The sequence below is a fragment of the Carassius auratus genome, chromosome 19 (genome assembly GCF_003368295.1).
Source record: "Carassius auratus strain Wakin chromosome 19, ASM336829v1, whole genome shotgun sequence".
NCBI lineage: Eukaryota > Metazoa > Chordata > Actinopteri > Cypriniformes > Cyprinidae > Carassius > Carassius auratus.
Genome location: NC_039261.1, coordinates 13,017,633 through 13,029,213, shown reverse-complemented (window position 1 = coordinate 13,029,213; position 11,581 = coordinate 13,017,633). Strand labels below are relative to the sequence as shown.

At 33.6% G+C, this 11,581-nt stretch overlaps 1 long non-coding RNA gene across 2 annotated transcripts; it reads left to right on the top strand.

Annotated features, from left to right (window-relative positions):
- The first annotated feature begins 7,121 nt into the window (after positions 1–7,121).
- LOC113119467 (uncharacterized) lies at positions 7,122–11,076 on the top strand. Of its 2 annotated transcripts, XR_003294459.1 has the most exons (6): positions 7,122–7,350; positions 7,443–7,511; positions 7,864–7,935; positions 8,709–8,736; positions 8,953–9,049; positions 10,077–11,076. It is a non-coding gene; the product is annotated as an uncharacterized LOC113119467 (long non-coding RNA). The 2 variants fall into 2 exon arrangements; XR_003294458.1 differs by lacking the exon at positions 8,709–8,736 and having other exon boundaries at positions 7,125–7,350.
- Positions 11,077–11,581: the final 505 nt, after the last annotated feature.

Here is an 11,581-nt window from a genome sequence, read left to right as displayed (position 1 = left end):
ATTGTAGCTGACACCTATATGAACACATTACAATTGCTTTGTGACTGCAAGTCTTTCTTCTCAAATGCTATTGAGCTTCAAATTTGCATTTGAGCCCATGTGAAAAAGTTGCATAATTTACATATGACTTACAGTTTGTTGTAATAAATATCAAACATTCAATTTAATTGTGCATTATAGCTGTCACCTAGATGAACAATTACAGTTGTTTTTATGACTGTAAGTCATTCTCTTCAAATGCTACTGACGTTAGAAAAGTGTATAACAATATCACATGTAACTTTAGAGACCTTCCCTAAATTTGAGACTCTAGAAAGTCCAATGTCAAGACAACTTTATGCCTGTTTTATTTTCTTTAGTTTTCTTTTCTCTGTGCCGGATTGCTGATGTCCTATACCCAGGCATAGATGTCCATCCATCAATTACGAACATTCAGCCGCAAACATGAGGTGTGAGCGGTCGCGAGCGCGGATGGGAGAATGACGCATGTTTTTTTTTTTTTTTTTTTTTTTTTGAGCAACTGGGATGGTGCCCCCTCTGGGAGTTGGTGCCCTACGAAGACTGCATACTATGTTATACTGCATAATGTTAACAAATTAGACATTATTTTACAGTGTTACCAAATCCTTAAATAATGTATTAGTGTTTTGTAATGATTTTAATGACCTATAAGCATTTGTGAAATAGTTTTGCTTGCATTACAGCTTTATCTGTCAGTTGAAGAGTTTTACTGTTACATCCATGAGATTAATAAATGTCATGTCACGTCACAGGTTGTCATAGGTCAGTATCAAATGAGTTTGAAATTATTATTTGCAGCACAAATTAGGGTTCTTAGGATGTTTTTAAATCCCTAAAACTGTCAGAAAAGGATAAGGCCTAAGAGATTTCTTAACCTGTAATGAAAGGAAAAAACACCACCATTAGCAACAACAAAAACAATAACAATTTAAAATACAGATTTTTTTTCCCCTGATTATTAAAGGGATGATTAGGTCTCTCTGTCTCTCTCTCTGCCAGACAGCCCCTCCCTACAGTCCACACACACTGTCACAGTCACCAACCCCCTCACACTCCCCCTCCCTCTCCCCCTCCCTTCCCTCACACAGACAGGGTGGCCAGAGTGAGATCATGTCAGTTGAGAAGTCTGACAGTTTTTTAATTTTCTTTTATCCATACAGTGTTGTAAAGTCGTGAAACTATGCATATTTCCTCAAAATGATTTGATCTTTGTATAAAAAATGCTTTGAAGTGTTTGGAAGCTGCAATTTAAACATACAAGGCAATTAATGTTTCCCTTTTTACTGTCATTTCAAAAATTCACCACGACAAAACCGTTCAAGCTAACCAAAATCCGTTCGCAATTTAAGTTCCTCAATGGTTTTTCTTCATGTAGACAAAGTTTGGTGTGTATAGTGTACTTCCCCTGTGAGGAGTATGCATTAAATCAGAGCTCAATTTAAATATTCAAATCAAAATAGCCGACTTCCTGTTGGTCGTAGCTGATGACTGTGAATTAGAAAGTTGTCCGTCTTGAAAAGAACAATTTATGTACCAAGTTTGGTGTCTGTAGCTAAAACTAACCCCCCCACTTTTGACAAAAGGTGGCGCTATAGAGTGCCTCCTTCACGCCCTTTTAAAAGCTTTTGCCATTGTCTAGCTATCACTAATACTGATATGTGTTTTGAGTTTTATGTAAATCTGAGCTTGTTGTCTGCCTCAAACTCACCATAACAGAACATTCAAGTTTGACACGTTGCCATGGCAACACTATATCAGATATCAATATCCCCACAACAGATTTACATCGGCCGTGTTTTGTCATTATTCTGATGAAGTTTTAAGTAAATAGAGTAAAAATAAGATGCTGAATTCAAAGCATTTGGAAAATGGCACACTTCCTGCTGCCAGTTGGTGGCGCTATAATGTTGACTCTTAATAGTCACATATATACGATCAGTATCATACAACGAACAAACCAATGAAGTTTGATCAAATTCAGGAAATGTATGTGGATGTTATTAGACATTTCCTGTTTCTCATATCTCGCCATAATTTCAACGCCTCGCCACGGGCAAACCGTTCGAGATATCAAAAATCCCCTCGCAATTTTCCATCCCCAATGTCTTGAGATCATGTTGACCGAGTTTGGTGGCAATCAAGTAAAAGACCTATGACAAGTATATCAAATTCCAGAGCATGCTTTTTATAAACAGCCCTAAATAGCTGACTTCCTGTTGGGCGGAGCCTATGACATAGAGTGCGAAAGTTGCTCGGCTCAATGAGATCTATAAGTGTACTGAGTTTCATATAAATACATGAAAGTGTGTGTGAGCTATGGTTCAAGATTTCTGACTGTGTTCCAGGGGGCGCTGTAGAGTCCCTGTGCCACGCCCGGGGCCCAGTCTCTGTGGCGTCCTGATGGCCGCAGATTCCAATGTGTGTGCCAATTTTCAAGAGTTTTTGAGCATGTTAAGGCCTCCAAAAACCCCCGGAAGGTTTAATAAAAAATAAAAAAAATAATAATAAATATAGCTGCAAGCAGCGATGTCGGGCTCAAGCCATCAGTGCAACGCCACCCTGGTGGCATCGGGAAAACTGTGCCCAGCGGGCATAAGCATTTACAGTAACCCTCTGACAATCAAGTTTTAAGGGATGTGGCAGTTAAAGGGTTAATCCGACCAATCTAGACTTTGAAATCACATACACAGAACAATATATATAACTTTAGTAACACTTTATTTTAAAATGTATAAAAAATGTATAAGGTGTGCATTGTAGCTGACACCTATATGAACACATTACAATTGTTTTGTGACTACAAGTCTTTCTTCTCAAATGCTATTCAGTGGTCGCGAACGCGGATGGGAGAATGGCGCATATTTGTTTTGTTTTTTTTGAGCAACTGGTGCCCCCTCTGGGAGTTGGTGCTCTACGAAGACTGCATACTCTGCATATAGGGAGCGGCGGTACTATCTGGAAGATATATTCCTCAAACCATCGTACAAGTGAAGGTGATGCTAGTCCTTCAAGAATCGCTCAAAACCTTTTCAAGTGTACAGTTTCCTTTTATTGCATCTTGAAATAAATATTTCTGAATTCTGAATCAAACTGGGTTGTGTTTATTGATTTATTTTATAAGACAACTGAAACTTTAATCTCCTTTGTAATATATGTGCTTTTAAACCAAGAACAATGTAATTAGAGATGTATTCCTGCTTAATAATGACTATTATTAAGGGAAAAGGCTTTATAATCATGAACTATTTACTAATGCTTAGCTAATGAGTGCAGTTATTATAAAGTGTTACCAATGCATTTACTAATGTTAACAAATTAGACATTATTATACAGTGTTACCAAACCCTTTAATAATTTATTAGTGTTTTGTAATGATTTTAATGACCTATAAGCATTTGTGAAATAGTTTTGCTTGCATTGCAGCTTAATCTGTCAGTTGAAGAGTTTTACTGTTACATCCATGAGATTAATAAATGTCATGTCACGTCACAGGTTGTCATAGGTCAGTATCAAATGAGTTTGAAATTATAATTTGCAGCACAAATAAGGCTTCTTAGGATGTTTTTAAATCCCAAAAACTGTCTGAAAAGGATAAGGCCTAAGAGATTTCTTAACCTGTAATGAAAGGAAAAAAACACCACCATTAGCAACAACAAAAACAAATATAGCTGCAAGCAGCGATGGCGGGCTCAAGCCACCAATGCCATCGCCACCCCGGTGGCATCAGGTAAACTGTGTCCAGCGGGCACATGCATTCACAATATCCCTCTGGCAGTGAGGTTTTAAAGGATATGGCAGTTAAAGGGTTAATCCGAATCATCTAGACTTTAAAATCACATTCACAGAACAATATATATATATATATATATATATATATATATATATATATATATATATATTTAGTAACACTTTACAATAAGATTTCATTTATAAACATTATGTTAACATGAACAATATTTATATAGCATTCATTCATGTCAGTTAATATTCCAAACTTAAACATTAAAACATTGTTTTGTGATTTTTTTCCAAGCACATTTTACCAATTCCAAACCATATCAATCTTAATAACTACCATTATTTTTTATTTAATAATTTATGAGTGTTATACAATAGTCCAGGAAAGCTGGAAGAGAAAAACTCCTTATATTCATGTGCAGAATTATTAGGCATGTTTTCTTTTACAGATGAAATGCACTAAAAAAGAGTTTTAACTCAAACTGTTTTAACTCAAAGTCGAAAATTATGAAATACCCATGAGAAATATAAAACACAAATGCAATACAGAAATGGATAAGTTAAGACTTGACCATTGTACAAAAATGCTGACTGGGTCATGAGGTCAGAAAAGAAGAAGAAAAAGAAAAAAACAGGTCAAGAAGAACTGACAAAAAGAATTGCAAAATAATTAGGAATTAATGTGAAGATTAATTTTTAGTCAATTCTGCAAGACAGACTTTTCAGGAAAGGAGGTGGAATAAAAATGAGCTCCTAAATCTTAATCCCGGATTCTGGAAGATATATTCCTCAAACCATCGGACAAGAGGAGGTGGTGCTGGTCCTTCACGAGTCACTCTAATCGGTTCAGAAAGCCTATATATAGTCTTATATATATATATATATATATATATATATATATATATATATATATATAAAGTCTTAATATATAGTATTTCACAATACTTCATGGTATTCTAATTCAATCATTTTTTGGAATCTTAGATCTCTCAGAACCTGACACATTGTAATTCTGAGACTCCAGGAACGTGGCAGTTCTGTAAAATGTTGGCGCTGGAGACTAAATGCTCCCTGATAGTTTCACACCTAATTCAATTAACACACACACACACACATCACCCACGGTGACAGAGGGACAGAGTGACATCAGATGTATGATAGTTTTTTTAATTTTCTATCATCCATATAGTGTTGTATAGTCATGAAACTATGCATATTTCCTCAGAATGACTTGTCTTCTATGTGTACAATTTTTTTAAGTGTTTAGAAGCTGCACTTTAAAACAATAAAAGACATTTACTGGTTACTTTTTTACTGTTATTTCAAAAAATCACCACGACAAAACCATTCAAGCCATTCAAAATTCATCCGCACCTGTACTGTAAGATACATTCTTTAAACAGTGGTAAAAGAGGATGTGGTGCTGATCCTTCAAGAGTCACTCAAAACATATCTGTCCCTAAGCCTATAAAGAATTATTCTTAATATACAGTTCACAATACTTCAGCTTGATATTCTAATTAAGTGAGGGTCATTTTATCAGTAAAATACATAAAATTCATATTATTTTTCTTTGAAAGATTTCTATAAATGATTTAAATCATACTTGTTTCTACAATAATTATTTAAAAGTAATCCTATAGCGCCATCTGGTGGCCATTATTGGTACTAAGAATTGCAAGCTTGATTTATATGTTATGATAGTTTTAATTTTATGCTGGCTCTTGAAAATGATAAAGCTATGAAACTTACTGTGCTTCCTTCAAATGATGACTTCTACGTATATAAAAAATTATGAAGAGTTGGAATTAAAAATGTTAAAGATATAGTAAAATAACTATTGTATTTTTTATGTTACTTTAATAAATCACTATGGCCACACCATTTAAGGTATCCTAAACCCTTTCGAAATTTAACATCTTCAGTATATGGCTTCATGTTAAAACAGTTTGGTGTGAACTACTTATGTCTTCTTAGAGGAGAATGAATTCATTTCATAAATCCACAATAACATTTCTGAGTTCTGTGTCAATCTGTGTTGTTGTTTGTTTATTTTTATTTTTCATAGGAAGATAACTGACCCTTTACTCTCCTTTTTAATAAATGTGCTTATAAACCAAGAACAAGCTATTTATAGCTGTATTTATAAACTGCTTACTACTGACTATTAATATTGGGACAAGGCTTTATGAAGCATGAACTGACTATTTACTAATGAGTGCAGTTATTATAAAGTGTTATCAATGCATTTGCTAATGTTAACAAATTAGACATTATTTTACAGTGTTAATAAATCCTTTCAATGATTTGTAAGTGTTTTGTAATGATTTTATTGACCTACAAGTATTTGTGAAAGTTCTGCTTGCATTACAGCTTAGTCTTGATCTGTGAGCTGAACAGATTTACTGTTACATTAATGAGATTATGTAAATTCAAATAAATATCATGTCACAGGATGTCAGAGGTCAGTATCAAATTAATTTGAAATTATTATTTGCAGCACAAATAAGGTTTTTTAGGATTTTTAAAAATCCCTAAAACTGTCAGAAAAGGATAAGGCCTAAGATTTCTATGTGAGTGGCTAAATTTTTTGTTTTTATAACTATAATGCATAAACTATGAAATTATACAAAATGTATAAAAATGTACAACAGTTATTCTTTTCCAATGTTTTTTATTTATTTATTTATTTATTTTTATTTACATTTAAAAAAATTAGCCTACGCAATCATTCTAAACAGCTTGAATAAAACCTGTTAATATTTATTATAGACCACTATAACTGTGTATAATCTAACAAACAAGTTTATTATGAAAATATAAGTGTGTACACCAGATAAATTGGACGATAAAGAAATTGCTAACAATAATATAATAGAGCATGTTTTAGGTTTTTAGGCGTTTAGATGCAGAAATGGACAAATCAAATGTAAAATAAAATGTAATTGATTTAATTAAATATAGATTAAGTCTTGTTAGAGCAAAATAATAAATAAATACCTACACACATTAAAAAAGCAGCCAAGATTAATGAGTTTAATTTTTTATATAGATTAAAATTGAAGACAGAAGCAGGTACCACCCAGCACCAGACGTCATTTGGACGTCGTTTTCTGGTCTAAATCAAGTCGGCCCGTCATGGCCATCTTTTAGACCAAAAAGCGACGTTGAAAATTGGTCTTCATTTGGTCCGTCGGATTTGGTCCAAATTAAGCCCAAAAAGCGACGTTGAAAATTGGTCTCCGTTTGGTCCGTCGGATTTGGTCCAAATTAAGCCCAAAAAGCGACATTTAACGTCTTTTTTTTTTTTTTTTTTTTTTTTAATTTAGCCCAAAAATAGATGTAGCTAAATGGGCTTTAGTCCAAATTTAGCAGAAAAAAAACTTTTATTTCGCACCACAAAGCCATTAACATAAACTAGTGAAGAAATTAGACATCATGTCTGATCGCACTGTTAAATATATTTAAATATATTTTGAAAACACTTGATGGTCACGCGCTGTACTGGAGTCACCATGGAAACGGGGCTCAGCTCAACCGTCAAGCAGCTGAACAGACGCTGTCTCTCGTGGTTGTTTTCACTAATTTCAGGTAAGTTTAATCCCTAAATTACACAAATGTTACATAAAAGTGTCCCTGAAACTTTCTTTCATGTAAATGACACGCTTTCGTTGAAAATGTAGTTTATAGAAATGGTCAGTGTCTTCATGAAAAGTCCGTTAGCATCTCAACTGTAATGCTAACTACAAGAGGTAACTTTATGTGCATTTTTCACAATATATTTCGCCTACATCAGCATGAATCTGTAATTTTCTTATATATGTGTGTGTTTATATAATATTTTCATAATGTGCGTGTGTGTGTGTGTGTTTGTTTGCATGTTAGTTATTTTGATGTCCACACTGTAAGAGTATTAATCGATTAGTAAACCTAAAACTTTAAATTCTGTTATTATTCTTTTAATTTTTTTTGTATAATCTGTAAATTAATTTTCTTTTCTGCATTTCACCTCTGCTATAGTTTATTTATAATAAACATGGCATTGTATAATAAATATTGTTGGCTTAGACAGATTGACAGAATGACATATTGTTTATGTTCTAGATTCTTCCATGCTGATGGCCGTGCCTGTATCCAGCTGAAGAACATTTTTAGACATTATGAAACATATAACTAGTAAGTAATACCTCAGACATACACTATTATTCAAACGTTTAAGGGTCAGATTTATCATGTATTTACATTTACATTTATTCATTTAGCAGACTCTTTTATCCAAAGCGACTTACAGATTAAGACAGTGGAAGCAATCAAAAACAACAAAAAGAGCAATGATATATAAGTGCTATAACAAGTCTCAGTTAGCTTAACACGGTACACATAGCATGGGATTTTAAATAATATAATAAATAAAGAGAAAACAGAATTAAAAAAAAGAGTAGAACAAGCTAGTTAGAGGTCTTTACTCGTACACACACACATACACACAGTTGCATAATAAATGTAAAGAAAATATAATACAAAAAGATTAGAAAGGTAGTTAGATTTTTTTTAAGAATAGAATTAGAATAGTGAGTGTTAAAGTTAGAGGATCAAATAAAGGTGGAAGAGAAATAGAGAATATTATTTAAAAATGTATTTAAAATAAATATTTTATGCTCACCACTGCTGCATTTATTTGATTAAAATACAGTAAAATAGTAATATTTGAAATTACTAGGGGTGTCCTTGACTAAGGTTTTTCATAGTTGAATCAGAATTTTTGAATCTTGCCGATATTCGACTGATAGTCTAATCATATGTTTGGGGGCAGAATACATTGAGTCAAGTCTGACATTCGACAGTCATAATTACTGATCTTAACACACTGGTAAAATGTGTTATGAACACCTCGCAGATATAAACGGGGTAAATAATAGTTCATCATTGATGGATCTTTTCTATTTCAGAGACTGAAAATCATTGATTAACCACAAGGTAATTGTGAATAAACTTATTGCAAGAGGAATAATAAGAAGAAAAGAAAATGCATGTGTGATTTAATATTGCTTCTTATTTTTCAATGTTGAAAGTTCTTTCTTCTCATCTTTGTGCATTTTCAGATGTTGTGCATATTTATGGATCAAATTATTTAACGTTGTTTAACTTTTTAACATTATAATATTGGTTGTCTTCTCTTTTTTCATAATTAAGCTCCAACCCCAGTTAAGCAGACCTGAGCAGCTGATCAAGGATCAGCAGAAACTCTGCAGAACGGTGGTCCTCCAGCCCAGGACTGGACACCAGTGTTGTAAGTCATTCTGCCTCTTTATAGTTCATGCTCAGAACATATTGCAGGAGATCTCAACATTGTCTCTTAAGGTCCACTTACATGCAGAGTTTTACACCAACCTAGTGCAGTGCACCTGAACACATTAATCAAGGTCTTCAGTTTTGCTAACTATAAGTCACAGACAGGTGAGTGTGATCAGGTGTGGACGTAAACACTGGGTGTGTTTCACTCAGGTCCGTTGCTCAGTACTCAGTGGTGAAGGGCTGCCTCAATCACTATTTTCATTTTACGGTGCACTGATAATTCGCTATAAGAAAACACGTAATAGATTTTAAAACACAAACCAATAATATATTTCAGCATAAACATATCACTAGACAGGTAATGTCTAATCTAGTAAACATTTCCAATTAATTTATGAATTAAATCTTGCACATACATGTAATAAAGTATTCATCATAATGTGCTGTAAATAGCATTAAAAGAAAGATATCAGTTTTATTGTTGTGCATTAATGTCAGTAGTGATGTTGTACAATGAGGGCAGAAATAGTCACCAGTGTATAGTGAGCCACAGTGCTTACAAGAGCCTACATTTGTGTACACAATATATTCACAACTTGGCAAACTGTGAAGCTGATTGAGACATGAACTCTGCATGACAGTGGACCTTAATCCAAGCATATGTCTCTGTACTAAAGTAATGGGAGTTACCAGATCAGGGTGTTTTTAGACCATGATACCTGATTGGCTGACATCATAGTGACGGTAGGTTTAGGGTGGGGTTTAGGTAAGGGGGATCATTTTGATTGCATGATTTAGAAACACCCAGCAGTTTGAAAACACCCACAAAGTCATAAACGCCCACTTTTACTCTGCAGAGACCTAAGTCTCACCTTAATGGCCAGAGCTGACAACCCCTGAAATACTGATTGGTTAATAATCCCTCATAAAGAATGAGTACACTTTAATTTGTACATTTTGGACAAACATTGTTTTTTTATTATTAATTTACATTTTAGTTACGGTTTTCTTTCTCACTTTAGATGCTGCAGAAAAAAGAGCGAGGCTAAAGCATTCAAAGTGGAAACATCTGCCGTGGCTCATTAATCCAGAATTGGGATGGAGGAAGGAGCAGAAGAAGCAGAAGATCATAGATCAGGCAGAGATCTACTGGTGCCCCTGTGGGAACCCCATTTACCAAACGTGTTCGTTAAACCAAAGATTTTCATCACTCAGCTTCATGTTGTTCCAAACCAGACTTTTGTTCATCCTTGAAACATAAATGCGGAACTTTTTAATGAAATCTGAGATTATTTTCTTTATATAAAATAACACATTCACACAAGCACCATGATGCATCAGTGTTGCATTGGCGTGAGAGCTGGCGCTTTTGGTGCTTTTGTGAAAATCCATTGGGGAGTCATAATTTCTGAATAGATTATTTTTGCTGTTGTTATTGTTTGTTTGTTTTTTTTTTGTACACAAGGCATCTGTTAAAAAAATATCTTAATTTGTGTTCTGCACAAAAGGGTGTTATGGGTTTGGTTTAAAATTTTTGGTTGTTCTAATGTGGTTATAATTGGTCATAGTTTATTTGTCTTGAAAAAATATATTTATACAGAAACATGGATTAATTTAAGTTTATAGTAAAGCCTTTTAAATTGATAAAAAAAATAAATAAATACTACTCTTTTGCAAGGTCTATTAAAAAAATATGGACAAATGTAATGGTTTCCACAAAATATTTGGCAGCACAACGGTTTTAAACTGATAATAATCAGAAATGTTTCTTGAGCAGCAAATCAGTATATTATAATGATTTCTGAAGATCATGTAATACTGAAGACTGAAGTAATTGTGTTAAAAATTTCAGTTTACAGGCATAAATTACATTCTACAATGCATCCACATAGAAAACAATTATTTCTGTAGTTATATTTCACAATATTACAGTTTTTACGGTCTGTTTAATCAAAAGAAGCTTAAAATGTGATCAAGATTTTACATGAAAGATGTAATGTGTCAATAAATGTGTCAATATACTGTGAATTGTCTTATTTTCAATAATTAGGAATATGACAAATAATTCATGGTTGTAATTAGGTCTGGAAAAGACGTCTTTTCACCGTTCACTATTCAACCACATTTAAACGTAATTTGGACGTCTATTTATAGACGTCTTTTTGACGACATGAAAAAGACGTCGTTTCACCTTTCACTTTTCAACCACATTTAAACGTAATTTGGACGTCTATTTATAGACGTCTTTTTGACGACATGAAAAAGACGTCGTTTCACCTTTCACTTTTCAACTAAATTTTAACGTTGTTTAGACGACTGCCAATGACGTCTTTTCGACGTCTTTTCAACGAGTTTTTGCTGGGTGCGGTCACTTAATATCCACTAAAATCCAGTATATCCACTTCAGATTTATTTCTCAACAGTTTATGTTCACGTGGCTGTTTTCGTTTATATTAGCCAAGCTATTATGTATTTTGAAATAATCTTGTCCGTGATGTGTTCGTTCTTACGACGAAAGGCAGAATCC